The 18,627-nt window shown below is 44.2% G+C and overlaps 1 pseudogene; it reads left to right on the forward strand.

Moving 5' to 3' along the window:
- Positions 1 to 4,129: 4,129 nt before the first annotated feature.
- LOC115166474 (natural resistance-associated macrophage protein 2-like) lies at positions 4,130 to 17,644 on the forward strand (annotated as a pseudogene).
- The last annotated feature ends 983 nt before the right edge of the window (positions 17,645 to 18,627 follow it).

Below are 18,627 nucleotides of genomic sequence, written 5' to 3' on the forward strand. Positions count from 1 at the left end.
ATTCTGATAGATGGCACCCCAATGCCATACATTCATTGTTGTCTACCTCAACAGCTCTCATCCTAAGGGTTTGGTCTAGAAGGGATACAGCTTTTGTCAAAATTGACTTTTCGTAGCAGGTTTAGGATAACTTAAGCAGCAGGTTAGGAGAATGAACGTAGCAAGTTAGGAGAATTAGGTGTAGGTTAGGAAAAGACTTAGGGTTAATAAATAAACTTTTGACTTTAAATTTGACAAAAGCTGTAATCATACTAGACATGACTTAGTCCTAAGGCTCGGACAAAGCCAGCCAGGTAGGCCGGCCACGTGATATAAATACTGCACATTCATATCAAACATTACCAAATGTGACTTTGACCTCTCTCTTTTGATCTTTTTTCACTAATTGATATTATGACCAATCAGATCAGCTCTGAAAAAGAGCTGATGTAAAAAGATGTGATGTGACTGGTCAAAAGACCAATTAGTGGAAAAAAGATCAAAATGTGCATGCCTTTGTAAACGCACCCTTACTGGCCCCATCTCTCACCCTCAATGGCTCAGATACGAGTGGACTAGATAAGTTGCAACAAGGTGCAACTTTGATTTGAATTAACGAGGTGTAAATTCACGAAGTTGGCTATTTCAATACAGTAAGGCACACTATTTTCCTGAATACCTGATCGTCAATGAGGACTTATAAATGGACGGGTAGCCTTTCGCTTTGTAGACGAGGATGAAGTGCTTCAGTTAAAACATGTTCTCTTTTCTGACAGGTAATGTGCCAGTAGGGCTGTAGTATTGAGTGCTTTAGAGGAAAATGCACTCACACCTGCGAGGGTGACACTACCAATCAGACCTCTGTAGCGACACCATTTGATTTGTTACATTGACAATTAAAACATGTGTACTGTACAGGTTGTGTTCAATGCATTATCATGCTATTTCCGTATTCAGTGCATGAAGTATAAAACATATTTCCATTGTCACCATGTTTGAGGGCAATATGTATAAACTGGCACCATAATTCAAGGAATGTTTGACAGCTAAAATGTGTATGCTTATTATTTGACTCAGTCAGTCCAATTGCTTGTGTGTGGCCTTTTTCAGCAAGACCCTGTAATGTACAGTTTGTGGAAAGTCCCAGTTCTCTTTACATGGGTTGGATTAGATTTGTGTATACAGTAAGCTATCGTATCTTTTGTGTAGCCTACCACACCACAACCTACCCTAAATTATAACACTTTGTGTTTGCAGAGAAAAACCCCCAGCCTGAGAACATCCACATCTCCTCTCTATCTCCCAGTCTTCCCACAGGCCAGGGGCCAACGCATGGAGAAGGTAATGGAGCACTAGAAATAGAACATTAAAGTGTACTATGGTAGGAGCAGGTTCAGTTATGTTGGCTGGTTGTTTCAGCGGTAGTCCAAAAGACAACACAGAAGTCAGGGTTTGCATGACAAACACATCTCAGAAACCAAACCAGTTATCAGGAATCAAGGTAAGACCCAAGTGCAGACTGTATGAAGTAACAATGTTTATTGTAACCACAGGGGCAGGCAAACGACAGGTCAAGGCAGGCTGGGGTCGACAATCCAGAACAGAGGCCAAGGTACAGGACGGCAGGCAGGGTCAGGTCAGGCAGAGGTCGGTAATCTAGAGATGGAGCAAAGGTACAGGACGGCAGGCAGGCTCAGAGACAGGCAGTGGTCAGGCGGGTGGGTACAGGGTCAGGACAGGTAAAAAAAACAGGAGGATGAGAAAAAGAGAGACTGCCCACAAAATGCTGGTAGGCATGAACAGACAAGATGAACTGGCAATAGACAGAAAACACAGGTATAAATACACAGGGGATAATGGGGAAGATGGGCAACACCTGGAGAGGGGTGGCGACAAGCACAAGGACAGATGAAACAGATCAGGGTGTGACAGTATCCCCCCCCCTCCCCCAGGGACGCCACCTGGTGTCCTACCTGGGCGCATACCTGGTTGAGCGGGGTGCCGGCGCTGAGACTCATAGATGAAGCCTGGGTTCAGGATGTCCCTAGTGGAGACCCAACACCTCTCCTCCGGGCCATAACCCTCCCAGTCAACCAGGTACTGGAATCCCCTGCCCAGAGGTCAAACCTTCAGGAGGCGTCTCACCATGTACGTCGGTCGGCCGTTGATGAGATGAGGGAGAGGGGTGGGCGTGGAAACAGGAGACAAGGGGCAGTTAGACATGGTTTTAACTCTAGACACAGAAAAGGAAGGAAAAATACGGAGGCTACGGGGCAACAGAGGATGAACAGCAGAGGGGCTAGTGATCTTGGAGCAGGTGGAAAAGGTCTCGGCTTCTGGGGTAGTAGCCGCGGCACTATAGCAGTGTGCCAGCGCCTCAGGCTTGACTTTCTTGGATACCGGTCGGTGCTGCGGAAGAGAAGTGGCCCGGACCTTACTAATCCCCTCCCGGGGCAATTTCCAAGCCCCCAGGAAGATGTCCTGGGGCAGGAAGAGCTGACTTCAGGCAATGAGAGTGGCAGGACAGGCTTCAGCCCATGTGGGCACCAGTAGCCCAGTCAATGGAGGGATTGTGTCGCTGGAGCCAAGAGAATCCCAATACCATGGGAACCTGTGGAGACTCAACCAGCAGGAATTGGATCGTCTCGCTGTGGTTCCCTGACACTCGTAGGTTTACGGGGGTGGTCTGGTGGGTGACCCGGCCTATGGAGCCACCATCCACCGCTCTAACACCCATGGGAATGGAGAGGGGTTGAGTAGGGATGCCCAGCTCGGACGCCAGGGTAACGTCCATGAGACTCACATCGGCCCCCGAGTCGATGAGTACCTGGAGAGACTTGGAATGGTCGCCCCACAGCAGGGTGGCATGGAGAGGTGGGCGAGTAAGGGGAGAAGAATAATTATCTTTAAGACCCACCAGAGCACTCACTCCAATGAATGAGCTGGGTCTCTTGAAGGGACAGGTAGACACATAATGACTGACAGTACCGCAATACAGACAACTCTGGGTGTTCAGTCCGCATACGCATTTGGCTAGAGGCAGCCTAGCCCTGCCGAGCTGCATCAGGAAGTGGCAACTCGGCGGTCTTCGGAGTCGGAGCTCGAATCCTCTCGGGGAATTCAGGTGTTTATCAGATGCAAGGTGGGATCCTTGAGTGAGCGATTGGGACCGTGATCAGACCTCTTCTCCCTCCTACGTTCCCGTAACCATCCATCGATCCGGAAGGTTAAGGGGATGAGTGAGTTGAGATCCATCTGTAGTTCCCGGGCTGCAAGCTCGTCCTTTACCCCCGCTGATAATCCGTGCAGGAACGTGTCGAACAGCGCTTCTGGGTTCCAGGTACCCTCCGCTGCCAGCTCCACCGCATAGTCTGCCACATTGAGGAAGCCCTGCCGAAGCTGGAGTAACTTCTTGGCAGCCTCTCTCTCGGACCCCGGAGCCTCAAACTTCTCACCTCCACCACAAATACCTCCAGACTGAGGCAGACGGCGGATTGTTGCTCCCACACCATCGTGGCCAAGGCGAGTGCCCTACCAGACTTCAGCGTAATAATGTACGCTATCTTCGAGCGGTCCAAGGGGAGCGAAGAAGGCTGCAGCTCAAAAACGAGGGAGCATTGGGAGCGAAAGGCCTGGCAGGTTCTGGAATCTCCATCGTAGCACTCCGGGGGAAGTAAGCGGGGTTCCTGGGGAACCGGGGTGACGGCGCTGCTACCAGCCGGGTTACTGAGGGGCTGGGAGATTACCGTCATGGTAGGCTGCCTAGTATGCAAGCCAAGGAATTGCTCCCACAAAGCATCTAATGCTAGGTCGTGACGTTCGGCCACATCCTGGAACCGTTCCATCAGACCACGAAGCATCTCCTTGTGTCTACAAATGAGGGCTCCTTGGGAGGAGATGGCATTGTAGAGCTGGTCCAAGTCTGCTGGGTCAGTCATGGCCATTTTGTACTATCAGGAATCAAGGTAAGACCCAAGTGCAGACTGTGTGAAGTAACAATGTTTATTGTAACCACAGCACCAGGCAAATGACAGGTCAAGGCAGGCAGGGGTTGATAATCCAGATGTGGAGCAAAGGCACAGGACGGCAGGCAGGCTCAGAGACAGGCAGATGTTTGTAATCCAGAGGTGGAACAAAGGTACAGGACGACATGCTCAGGGTCAGAGACAGGCAATGGTCAGGCGGGAGGGTACAGGGTCAGGACAGGAGGACGAGAAAAAGAGAGACTAGGGAAAAACAGGAGCTGAGACAAAACGCTGGTAGGCTTGAACAAACAAGACGAACTGGCAACAGACAGACCGAAAACACAGGTATAAATACACAGGGGATAATGGGGTAGATGGGCAACACTTGGAGGGGGGTGGAGACAAGCACAAGGACAATAATTACCAATCTTATGTACATTACAATGTAACCTGCCTGCCTTGTAGCAGTGATTATAAACTCAGCAGAAAAATAAATGTCCTCTCACTGTCAACTGCGTTTATTTTCAGCAAACTTAACATGTGTAAGTATTTGTATGCACATACAAGATTCAATAACTGAGACATAAACTGAACAAGTTCCACAGACATGTGACTAATAGAAATTGAATAATGTGTCCCTGAACAAAGGGGGGTTAAAATCAAAAGTAACAGTCTGGTGTGGCCACCAGCTGCATTAAGTACTGCAGTGCATCTCCTCCTCATGGACTGCACCAGATTTGCCAGTTCTTCCACCAAGGCACCTGCAAGTTCCCGGACATTTCTGGGGGGAATGGCCCTAGCCCTCACCCTCCGATCCAACAGGCCCCAGACGTGCTCAATGGGATTGAGATCCGGGGTCTTCGCTGGCCATGGTAGAACACTGACATTCCTGTCTGCAGGAAATCACGCACAGAATGAGCAGTATGGCTGGTGGCATTGTCATGCTGGAGGGTCATGTCAGGATGAGCCTGCAGGAAGGGTACCACATGAGAGAAGAGGATGTCTCCCCTGTAACGCACAGCGTTGAGATTGCCTACAATGACAACATGCTCAGTCCGATGATGCTGTGACACACTGCCCCAGACCATGACTGACCCTCCACCTCCAAATCAATCCCGTTCCAGAGTACAGGCCTCGGTGTAACGCTCATTCCTTCGACGATAAACTCGAATCCGACCATCACCCTTGGTGAGACAAAACCGTGACTCGTCAGTGAAGAGCCCTTTTTGCCAGTCCTGTCTGGTCCAGTGACGGTGGGTTAGTGCCCATAGGCAACGTTGTTACCGGTGATGTCTGGTGAGGACCTGCCTTACAACAGGCCTACAAGCCCTCAGTCCAGCCTCTCTCAGCCTATTGTGGACAGTCTGAGCACTGATTGAGGGATTGTGCATTCCTGGTATAACTCGGGCAGTTGTTGTTGCCATCCTGTGCCTGTCCCGCAGGTGTGATGTTTGGATGTACCGATCCTGTGCAGGTATTGTTACACGTGGTCTGCCACTGCGAGGATGGTCACCTGTCCGTCCTGTCTCCCAGCAGCGCTGTCGTAGGCGTCTCACAGTACGGACATTGCAATTTATTGCCCTGGCCACATCTGCAGTCCTCATGCCTCCTTGCAGCGTGCCCAAGGCACGTTCACACAGGTGAGCAGGGACCCTGGGCATCTTTCTTTTGGTGTTTTTCAGAGTCAGTAGATAGGCCTCTTTAGTGTCCTAAGTTTTCATAACTGTGACTTTAATTGCCTACCGTCTGTAAGTTAGTTGTGTCTTAACAATCGTTCCACAGGTGCATGTTCATTAATTGTTTATGGTTAATTGAACAAGCATGGGAAACAGTGTTTAAACCCTTTACAATGAAGATTTGTGAAGTTATTTGGATTTTTATGATTTATTTTTGAAAGACAGGGTCCTGAAAAGGGATGTTTCTTTTTTTGCTGAGTTTATATGTGCTCTCTGAGTGGATTGTCACGATCGTCAAAAGGAGTAGACCAAGGTGCAGCGTGGTAAGTGTTCATCCTTGTATTTATTTTAAATCAGAACACTAAACACAAAATAAGAAACAATGATAACGACCGTCACGTCTTGTCGGCTTAACAAGCAGTACAAAAATAAGATCCCACAACTACATGTGGGGGGAAAGACTGCCTAAGTATGATTCCTAATCAGAGACAACGATAGACAACTGCCTCTGATTAGGAACCATACTCGGCTCAACACAAAGAAATAGACACCATAGAATGCCCACCCCACACCCTGACCTAACCACATAGAGAAACAAACCGTCTCTCTCAGGCCAGGGCGTGACATGGATAAACATTGTAGTGCCCTCTTGTAACGCCCTGGCCATAGAGGGGGGTTTTTGTTCTTTATTTTGGTTAGGCCAGGGTGTTACATTGGGTGGGTGTTCTATGTTCCTTTTTCTATGTTTTTGTATTTCTTTGTTTTGGGCCGTGTGTGTGTGTGTGTGTGTGGCTCCCAATCAGGCACAGCTGAAGTTCATTGTTGCTGATTGGGAGTCACACATAAGGAGCATGTTTTTCCTTTGGGTTTTGTGGGTAATTGTTTCTGTTTTGAGTATTTTCCTAACAGGACTGTTTGCTGTCCTTTTTGTTCATTTTTGTAGTGTTCTCTTGTTTTTTAAATTAAAATTCTAATGATGAACACATCCTCTGCTGCACCTTGGTCTACTTCCACAGACAGCCGTTACACCTCTGTTTGTTCAGGGACAAATTGTAGTGCCCCCTTTGTTCAGGGACACATTATTTAATTTCTGTTAGTCACATGTCTGTGGAACTTGTTCAGTTTATGTCTCAGTTGTTGAATCTTACTTTAATACAAATATTTACACATGTTAAGTTTGCTGAAAATAAACACAGTTGACAGTGAGAGGAAGTTTCTTTTTTTGCTGAGTTTATTTTATTTCAATGATGTGTTGCCTCTAGACGTTGTTGTTGTTGTTGTTACTAACATGTCTTGTGGTTCTTTATTTCAGCATGACGTCTGTAATGCAACACACAGTCCTCATCTAGATCTGTTCCTGTTGAACAATTAGACACTGCAGGTGAACATCTACAAAGGGTTAAGGCTGCCCTTTCACCCTCAGGCTGATTGCCAACATTCAGGTTTTTCCTGGTGTAGGCACATTGTCTTAAGTCAGAGTGTGTGTTGATTCCACCTGCACTGATCGTTTGAGGGATGAGCGTCGCGTAGGAGTGACACGATCTGATGTAAGACAATGGGTGTAGGCTAGGTGTGTTCTAGCCTGGGCCCAGATCTGTTAGTGCTTTAACATGTTTAGCATGACAATGGCCATTGGAGTTGGCATAGTCATGCATTACCATACTCCCAAGTCTCGTTAATCACTTGGCTGTTGAGAACGAACATGCAGAAAGCCTGGGATTGAGGCAAGAGTTGACAGGACAGCACACACAGTTTTGGGACCAAGCTAGGTGTTTTCCTGACCCGACAGTGAATGTTAGCCCTATCATTACAGGGAGTGGTTCTGGTCTGTTTTTTCGGCCCTGCAGCACTCTACGTCTGGGCCGTGGGAATCCTGGAAGCAGGTCAGGGTTCAACCATGACCGGGACCTACTCAGGACAGTTTGTCATGGAGGTTTGTGCAAGAACTCATTAATTTATTAATTCAAGGTCAATTGAATTGAGAGATGAGATCCTCTTAGACTCACCTATATCTCTGCCCTATTTACAAGTCAAACCCTGGATCAATTAGATGTATTGATCTGTTAATTGCTTTATCTGTCTGTCGATGACTAAATTATACCAGGTATCAGGCTGTGGTGCGTTTGTGATGGTAAGAAGATAAAATGACAGTGGCTCAGCTCTCACCACTAACATCATGTAAAACCTTACAGTAGCTAAATGAAAATCAGAGTTACAGATCTTGAACCCAGTCTCGTCCCTACAGAGCTTTCTGAACCTACACTTGTCCTGTTTCTCTCGGGTGTTGCTGACCCGCTCCATCGCCATCACACCCACTCTTCTGGTAGCCATCTTCAAGGACGTCACCCATGAACGACTTCCTCAACGTGTTGCAGAGCATGCTGGTTTTTGTGTAAAAATAAATAAACATCTTTAACCAGATGAGTCAGGTCTGACAGCAGATCCCCTTTATCTAGTTTCATGTCCACACTCCAGCTCAACTCTTACTCTATCCTCAACCCTAACCTTCAACCCTAACCCTAATCCTAACCCTAGCTTCATGCCCACACTAGGGTGACCACATGTCCCGGATTGTGTGGGGAAGTCCTGCATTTTGTCCCTTTTTCTTGTGTCCTGCAACCAAACACTCATATCCCGCATTTGATCAACAAATTCAAACACCACTAATTTAGCAAAAAAGGTTGATTTGTCCCGTATTTCAGTCAGACATTCCAACCAGTCTCTTGCAGTCATGTTTGGCTTTATGAAAGGATATATATCATAAGGATGTGGTACTGGTGATGTTAAACACTTCTCCAATCGTTGTTGAGATCTGACATTCTTCGCAGCGCAAGACGAGTTATAGGCGGCCAATGTCATAGACCTATCGTCAACCAATCACGTTTCTCAAATCCTTTCGGGATAAATTCCAGCTTAACTTGGAGAGGACAGTTATGCATAACTACTAAAAAAACATGCTTCTGACGAGGAGCTAGAAAAGTAAGTAAATAGTAGGATTAGACTGAAAGATGGGTGATTTAGTCAAATTTGTGAGGCTCTCCAGTCTCCATGCTCATTAGTTGCTCATTCAACATATTGGCTGCTGCTACACTCAATTCCCTTTTAAAAGTATCCCGTACCCTTCCTGCTGTTTAACATTCTCTGAGACCAACCAGAAATGTTTCCTTTGCCAAATCTTCCCAGATTTTCATAAAACAGCCACACATGTGGCCTCTCGTTTCTGCATCAACAAATTTTGCGCAAGGCAAAAGAGTAGACTAAGTGCAGGATCAGAGGTGTAGGTGCTGCTGGAGCACACTGGAGTTCCACCACTTCTCACACCGGAGCTCAGCCACTTCTCACACCGGAGCTCAGCCACTTCTCACACTGGAGCTCAGCCACTTCTCACACCAGAGCTCAGCCACTTCTCACACCAGAGCTCAGCCACTTCTCACACCAGAGCTCAGCCACTTCTCACACCAGAGCTCCGCCACTTCTCACACCGGAGCTCAGCCACTTCTCACACCAGAGCTCAGCCACTTCTCACAATGGTGCTCTTTTAGTGAAGTTAGATCAAAGCTGAATCAATGTCTTGGAAGATCACATAATGATTCATTAGTGTTCTACATAACATATCCAAGAATAATAGCATAGTATAACGTTACTGTTACACAAGAAACACCACCTCATTTCTTTTGACACTTTAGGATGGTTAGCTGAATAGTAAAAAAAAAATCTCATGTAGCAAAAATGCAGAAGCGCGCGCCACTACGCAGAATGTGCTTTGATTGAAACAAAATACAGGAAGACTACAGTTAGTTAACACCATCTGCTCTAATTTGCTCACAAAACAGTAATTCAAGAAGAGCTAAATGCGTATTCCCATGAAACTGATTGAGATCAAATGATTGGCATGCAGATGCAGTTTGGACGCTTCACCGGTAAATGTGAATAATTGTGACAATTTACAGTGATGGCCTATTTTGAAATTAGATATGCCTAACTTGGTGTTTGAGGGTGTTAAAAATCGAACATTTTCTTGAGACGATATGTATGGGCATAGGCAGACATTGCTATTGAAGGATACATTTTATAATGATATTCAATAGGCTACATCTGTCAGTACAAACTTTGAGAAATGATGACATAATTTACATTTTATCGTGTGTGTGTGTGGGGGGGGGGGGGTTCTGAGCAATGTTGCCTCTATGCCACGCAGCTCCTCCTTGACTGCTGAGTTTTCCCTGTTCATTAACACTATCAATGTTTTCCTTTACTGTGACAGTTGTGATCGAATCAACTAATACTGGCCACTTTCATACCAAAATGAAATATGCAAGAGATTTTACTGTAGGCAGAACGTATCTGAGTAGGATTCTATTGCGCCCATACTCTACATAGACCTGTGCAGCAAAACCAATCAGAGCTGCACTAGGCCTATATGCAAATAGACCATTGCCATATATAGAGCTTTGCCATTTACTTTGAACTGGACTATGTTTACAGCTGTGGTCCTGAGTAGATGTGCTTGTTTTGAGATCAAAGCGAGAGCTGCATGTAGCCACGTCCACATTTTCTTCATATCCTTTGCTAGTTAGTGAGTTATTAGCCCAGTTATAGATCATTTGTAGTCAGTAATAGGGGAGTGATTACTTCCTACAAGAGCACAAAACGTGTACGTACATTTCTAGACATCTTTGAAAAGTGAGTCAAGTAGAGAGAGCTTTTTTTGTCTTAAAGGGGCAGTGGTGTATTTTGAGACAGACTTGAATAAGCTAAGTAGCCAATAGGAAGAGGGTAGCATCATTTGTCGCATTCTATGTAATAATGATATGGAAATAATAATGCATTTTATTTTGTAAAGTGATTTCTTGCATTACACAACACAAAAACATTTTCAGTCACATCCTTGTCTGTAGGATAAACAAGTTAATGTCAAGCCCTGTATGTTTTTTTCAAAAGTCTCATGGAATGTACAGTCGTGGCCAAAAGTTTTGAGAATGACACAAATATTAATTTCACAAAGTCTGCTGCCTCAGTTTGTATGATGGCAATTTGCATATACTCCAGAATGTTATGAAGAGTGATCAGATGAATTGCAATTAATTGCAAAGTCCCTCTTTGCCATACAAATGAACTGAATCCCCAAAAATTATTTCCACTGCATTTCAGCCCTGCCACAAAAGGACCAGTTGACATCATGTCAGTAATTCTCTCGTTAACACAGGTGTGAGTGTTGACGAGGACAAGGCTGGAGATCACTCTGTCATGCTGATTGAGTTTGAATAACAGACTGGAAGCTTCAAAAGGAGGGTGGTGCTTGGAATCATTGTTCTTCCTCTGTCAATCATGGTTACCTGCAAGGAAATACGTGCAGTCATCATTGCTTTGAACAAAAAGGGCTTCACAGGCAAGGATATTGCTGCCAGTAAGATTGCACCTAAATCAACCGTTTATCGGATCATTAATAACTTTAAGGAGAGCGGTTCAATTGTTGTGAAGAAGGCTTCAGGGCGCCCAAGAAAGTCCAGCAAGCGCCAGGACCATCTCCTAAAGTTGATTCAGCTGTGGGATCGGGGCACCACCAGTACAGAGCTTGCTCAGGAATGGCAGCAGGTAGGTGTGAGTGCATCTGCACGTACAGTGAGGCGAAGACTTTTGGAGGATGGCCTGGTGTCAAGAAGGGCAGCAAAGAACCCACTTCTCTCCAGGAAAAACATCAGGGACAGACTGATATTCTGCAAAAGGTACAGGGATTGGACTGCTGAGGACTGGGGTAAAGTCATTTTCTCTGATGAATCCACTTTCCGATTGTTTGGGGCATCCGGAAAAAAGCTTGTCCAGAGAAGACAAGGTGAGCGCTATCATCAGTCCTGTGTCATGCCAACAGTAAAGCATCCTGAGACCATTCATGTGTGGGGTTGCTTCTCAGCCAAGGGAGTAGGCTCACTCACTATTTGCCAAAGAACACGGCCATGAATAAAGAATGGTACCAACACATCCTCCGAGAGCAACTTCTCCCAACCATCCAGGAACAGTTTGGTGACGAGCAATACCTTTTCCAGCATGATGGAGCACCTTGCCATAAGGCAAAAGTGATAACTAAGTGGCTTGGGGAACAAAACATCGATATTCTGGGTCCATGGCCAGGAAACTCCCCAGACCTTAATCCCATTGAGAACTTGTGGTCAATCCTCAAGAGGCGGGTGGACAAACAAAAACCCACAAATTCTGACAAACTCCAAGCATTGATTATGCAAGAATGGGCTGCCATCAGTCAGGATGTGGCCCAGAAGTTAATTGACAGCATGCCAGGGCGGATTGCAGATGTCTTGAAAAAGAAGGGTCAACACTGCAAATATTGACTCTTTGCATCAACTTCATGTAATTGTCAATAAAACACTTATGAAATGCTTCTAATTATACTTCAGTATTCCATAGTAACATCTGACAAAAATATCTAAAGACACTGAAACAGCAAACTTTGTGGAAAATAATATTTGTGTCATTCTCAAACATTCTGGCCACGACTGTAGGCCAACATTGAACACCACACATTGGCTGCTAATGTAACAGCTATTTCCATGTTAAAATGTTATGGGATGCATTTTCTCCATAATTTTTTATGGGACACCTACATTATGATCAAATAGCCACAGTAGCCCACTTGGCCATGGTTAAAACTGTACTTTAAAGTGGGTTCATCCTCAGTGTTTACAGAATTTTCTCAACTTTGAAGTTTGCGCTCAGGAACATTGGTGCTGACTATTTTTGTTCATGTTTTACATTTTTAAATGTAACCTTTATTTAATTAGCCAAGTCAGTTAAGAAAATAATCTTATTTACAATGACGGCCCACAGCGGCCAAACCTGGACGATGTGCGCCACCCTATGGAACTCCCAATTACAGCCGGTTGTGATACAGCCTGGATTTGACAAGGGAGTCTGTAGTGACGCCTACTAGCACTGAGATGCAGTGCCTTAGGCCTCTGCGCCACTCGAGAGCCCGTGTAGGCTACAATATCCCGCGATTGTCTTGCAAAATCATCATATTGTCCCGCATTTTGGGTATTTTAAGCGTGGTCACCCTAGACCACACCCCAGCTCAATCCTAACCCTAGCCTCAACCCTAACCATAACCCTAACCCTAGTTTTATCTCCACAACCTGGTTCAACCCTAGCCTTTACCCTAACCCTAACCCTAGCTTCATGTCCACAACCCGGTCCAACCCTAACCCCTGTCTCAACCACAAACCTAGCTCTAGCTTCAGCTCCACACCCCGGCTCAACCCTAACCCTAACCCCAGGCAAGCTGTTGCATTCCAACAGAGTAGTTGGTTGATGATTGGTAAGTAGAACCATTTCTCATGGCTGCTTTCTGTTTCTCTCACTCAGCTGCCATTCCAACAGAGTAGCTGGTTAATGCTTTCTGTTTCTCTCACTCAGCTGCCATTCCAACAGAGTAGTTGGTTAATGCTTTCTGTTTCTCTCACTCAGCTGCCATTCCAACAGAGTAGTTGGTTAATGCTTTCTGTTTCTCTCACTCAGCTGCCATTCCAACAGAGTAGTTGGTTAATGCTTTCTGTTTCTCTCACTCAGCTGCCATTCCAACAGAGTAGTTGGTTAATGCTTTCTGTTTCTCTCACTCAGCTGCCATTCCAACAGAGTAGTTGGTTGATGCCTTTTGTTTCTGTCACTCAGCTGACATTTACTTTGATTCCCATCCTCACTTTCACCAGTTTGTCATCCCTCATGACTGAATTTGCCAATGGATTGTAAGTATACTGTGAATATGCTGAAAACTATAAAATTTTAGCTACATTAAATGGTATATTTTAAAGAACATCATATGATAATATGAGAAGATTTAACGTACAATTTGTTTGATACTGATGATTTCTGTTGCTGTCGCCATTTTTTCAGATTTTGGAAGATTGGGGGAGGAGTTGTGGTCCTGCTGGTGTGTTGCATCAACATGTACTTTGTGGTCATCTATGTGACCGTTTTGGACAGCGTGTGGCTATACATGCTGGCTGCTTTTCTTTGCATAGGATATTTGGGATTTGTAGGTTACCTGGTAAGTATTTATTTTAGTTTAGGCTGTTTTATTTATTACTGATAGCTTTGTGTGGTCATTTTTAAAGGTTTTTCACTCTTTGATTTCTATGTCGTGCGAAGCATACCAAACTAAAATGGTAATATAGAGGACCACTTTAATCTTCAACCACTGAGTCAGTTATTAACCATTTGACAAACTTTGCATGAGGACAGTTATATGTGTAGGAATGCCCTCCTGGTGTAGGAATGCCCTCCTGGTGTAGGAATGCCCTCCTGGTGTAGGAATGCCCTCCTGGTGTAGGAATGCCCTCCTGGTGTAGGAATGCCCTCCTGGCAGTAGAATGATTATACATTGTACTGAATCTCTCACACCCCTTTCTCCCCTCTGTCTCTCCGTCCCTCTCTCCATCTTTCTAGGTGTCGTTTAGTCTGATAGCATTAGGGGTGTCCTGTCTGGATGTCACCGGCAGGGTCAGGAACGACACCACGTGTGTGTGTGTGTGTGTGTTTGTGTGTGTGTGTGTGTGTGTGTGTGTGTGTGTGTGTGTGTGTGTGTGTGTGTGTGTGTGTGTGTGTGTGTGTGTGTGTGTGTGTGTGTGTGTGTGTGTGTGTTTGGCTATGCGTGGATCCTTGGGATATTTTTAAGTTAACTGACATATTAATGGTAATAGGACTTGCTTTGTGATGAATCTAGAAAATGATTGTGAAATGTTAATGTACATGTCAATATATTATTTATTCACTTAGTGACTGAATTACATCTTGAAATGGTTAACTCAAATAGATTCTCCTATTTTTTTGTATGTGGTGGTCAATGAGTTCTACCATAGAAAAATGGTAAATGGTTTCATAATGTAGGTGCTTGACAGAAGCCTAGCATTCCTCAACTCCTGAAATCATTTTTCCATTAGATGTCATTGACCATCACATAAACAATAGGGCCATCTATTTGAGTTTGGATTTGATGTGCTAGGAGATCAGTGTTTGCCCTCTACCTGTTTGTTTGTCTTGTCTGTATAATCTTTAAAAATATCAAATGAAAAACCTTGATTACATTTTTGTATCGTACAGTCTGTACAGGAGCACCTTCAGGTAGCCTGGTGGGTAGGAGCGTTGGGCCAGTAACCGAAAGGTTGCTGGAACGAATCCCAGAGCTGACAATCTGTTGTTCTGCCCCTGAGCAAGGCAGTTAACCTACTGTTCCCCGGGCACCGATGACGTGGTTGTCGATTAAGGCAGCTCCCCGCACCTCTCTAATTCAGAGGTGTTGCGTTAAATGCAGAAGACATATATCAGTTGAATGCATTCAGTTGTACAAGTGACAAGATATCTCCCTTTCCAAATATCACCTTCAAGGCTCACTGCATAGCCTCACAGCACAGGTTTCATAACGCAGGGGCTTGACAGAAGCCTAGCATTCCTCCACTCTGCCAGAGGGAGGCACTGTTGACTACAACTCATTGTAATGTTTAAAAGTACCAGACTACCAGTACTGTAGTCTGAACAACAAACATTCAATGCCATGAGTTTTGACATATTGTGAAAGTGCATCACTTTATTTTTTATTTGTAGATCCACCATGTTCATCTTATTTCACCTCAAATATAAGTCTTGATTGCTTCTGGGTGCAATTGCTACCATGTATAGCTAATGTTGTTGATTGGAATTCTTATGCTGGTATGCACAATTATGCCATTACATTTCCTGTAGAAGACTATTGTTATAAGAGTTTAGCATATTTCAGTCCTCAAGTGCCGTGCTGGGACTGTGAAATAGAGCGCCAAACAGGTTTTCTTTGCATTGTGGTGGCTGGGAACATTTTCCTGTCATTGAGGCAGCAGCCTTATGTAAGGAGGAGGGAGTTTTTGTTTTTCTGTATGAGCCAATCTTTCCCTGCATAGGCCTCTCTCACAGCCTGTCCAGCAGGCCCCTTTCCTGGAAACATAGCCCAGCAGAGGCCACTAAGGGGCAGGGGAGGGAGGAGGGAGGGGAGGGGAGGTGAGCTTCCAGCAAATCACATGATCCTAGACCTAAAGTCCAAGTCCTACATAAAGCTCAGATGTGATCTCCACAGTCGCCACAGCCAGGAATGGAGGGGGCAGACATTGAACATGTATGCTAGATTTAGTCTGATTGGAGATACAGTTGAAGTCAGAAGTTTACATACACCTTAGCCAAATACATTTAAACTCAGTTTTTCACAATTTCTGACATTTAATCCTAGTAACAATTCTCTGTCTTAGGTCAGTTAGGATCACCACTTTATTTTAAGAATGTAAAATGTCAGAATAATAGTAGAGAGTATGATTTATTTCAGCTTTTATTTCTATCATCACATTCCCGCTGGGTCAGAAGTTTGCCTTTAAATTGTTTAACTTGGGTCAAACGTGTCGGGTAGCCTTCCACAAGCTTCCCACAATAAGTTGGGTGAATTTTGGACCATTCCTCCTGACAGATCTGGTGTAACTGAGTCAGGTTTGTATGCCTCCTTGCTAGCACACGCTTTTTCAGTTCTGCCCACAAATTTTCCATAGGATTGAGGTCAGGGCTTGGTGATGGCCAGTCCAATACCTTGACTTTGTTGTCCTTAAGCCATTTTGCCACAATTTTGGAAGTATGCTTGGGGTCATTGTCCATTTGGAAGACACATTTGCGACCAAGCTTTAACTTCCTGAATGATGTCTTGAGATGTTGCTTCAATATATCCACATAATTTTCCTGCCTCATGATGCCATCTATTTTGTGAATTGCACCAGTCCCTCCTGCAGCAAAGCACCCCCACAACATGATGCTGCCACCCCTGTGCTTCACGGTTGGGATGGTGTTCTTCGGCTTGCAAGCCTCCCCCTTTCTCCTCCAAACATAACGATGGTTATTATGGCCAAACAGTTCTATTTTTGTTTCATCAAACCAGAGCACATTTCTCCAAAAAGTACAATCTTTGTCCCCATGTGCAGTTGCAAACCGTAGTCTGGCTTTTTTATGGCGGTTTTGAAGCAGTGGCTTCTTCCTTGCTGAGCGGCCTTTCAGGTTATGTTGATATAGGACTCGTTTTACTGTGGATATAGATACTTTTGTACCTGTTTCCTCCAGCATCTTCACAAGGTCCTTTGCTGTTGTTCTGGGATTGATTTGCACCTTTCACACCAAAGTACGTTCATCTCTAGGAGACAATGCGTCTCCTTCCTGAGCGGTAAAACGGCTGCGTGGTCCCACGGTGTTTATACTTGCATACTATTGTTTGTACAGATGAACGTGGTGCCTTCAGGCATTTGGAAATTGCTCCCAAGGATGAACCAGACTTGTGGAGGTCTACAAATTTTTTTCTGAGGTCTTGGCTGATTTCTTTTGATTTTCCCATGATGTCAAGCAAAGAAGCACTGAGTTTGAGGGTAGGCCTTGAAATACATCCACAGGTACACCTCCAATTGACTCAAATGATGTCAGTTAGCCTATCAGAAGCTTCTAAAGCCATAACATCATTTTCTGGAATTCTCCAAGCAGTTTAAAGGCACAGTCAACTTAGTGTATGTAAACTTCTGACTCACTGGAATTGTGATACTGTGAATTATAAGTGAAACAATCTGTCTGTAAACAATTGTTGGAAAAATGACTTGTGTCATGCACAAAGTAGATGTCCTAACCGATTTGCCAAAACTATAGTTTGTCAACAAGAAATTTGTGGTGGTTGAAAAACGTGTTTTAATGACTCCAACTTAAGTGTATGTAAACTTCCGACTTCAACTGAATGTAATATGGTTAATTACATTTTTAGGTTAATGTTTAATTTAAACAGTGTATTCTCAAATTAATATTGTGTTATTGTTTTGTTATATTTAAAAAAATTTTAACAGAATTTAATAAGATGAAGTTTGATGGTGAATAGATAATTATCTGCACATTTGTATTGTTTTGTACAAAGATTGATGGATCCGGATTCTCTGACCTTGTTTTTTTCAGATAACTAAGATTGGAACTAAAGAATAAGATAGGACATTTGAAATGACTTTGTCTAATTATTTATTTAAAAAAAGCTTTGCTTGAAACTTCTCATCATGTTTATAACACAATTTTATAACATAAAATGTTCAACTCAATTATCTTTCAGTGATTATTTGGAAAATCAATTGCTGCTGTGCTGTTTTGCAACATCATGTAGGCTACTTGTACATTAGTTTCAGTATAAGTGTGACACCATAATGGTTAATTTGTAATCTACATAATTTGACTTAATATTAATAATAAAAACACATGATTTAAAGCAATGTCGCATGATGATTTGAATTACTCTTCCCTTTTTTTTCATTGTCCTTAATCCTCTCTCCCTACTCCACTTCTAATGTTTGTTTGGTGAGTTTTTGTCAGGTCTCACCAAGTTGTGTAGTTTGTTTCCCACAGGTAGAACACTACTCTCTTTCACTAGTTAACAATTGGATTTCATCTTTTGAAATGAAGATGCCAAATTGATAGATACACTACTGCTGCTAAAAATGGAAACCACAGCATGTAATCTGAGTGTTTGAACCTGAGCTCTTCCATTACTGGACACCGAACAGTAACTTATACCTGTTGCGCCCTTGTGTGTCACTTTGCAATTCATAGTCAAAACAGGGCCTCAGCATCAGCTGCCCTTCTCTCTCTTTCTCCATCTTTCTAGTTCTCTCTCAGTCCCTCTCTCTGTCTCTCTCTTTCTCAGCCCCTCTCTCTGTCTCTCTTTCTCAGTCCCTCTCTCTGAGTCTCTCTCTTTCTCAGTCCCTTTCTATGTCTCTCTCTGTCTCTCTCTCTTTCTCACTCACTCCCTCTCTGTCTCTCTCTCTTTCTCAGTCCCTTTCTCTCTCTCAGCTCTTATAGCTCGGAGGAATGCAAAGACAACATGACCAGGAGAGAGACACTTTAAAGACAGACAGACCAGAAGCACCACCAGAAAACAAGCACAGAGAAACAATTTCAAGTTTAATTCGTATCATCAG

This window comes from Salmo trutta, chromosome 28, assembly GCF_901001165.1.
Source record: "Salmo trutta chromosome 28, fSalTru1.1, whole genome shotgun sequence".
In the NCBI taxonomy this organism is placed as follows: Eukaryota; Metazoa; Chordata; class Actinopteri; order Salmoniformes; family Salmonidae; genus Salmo; species Salmo trutta.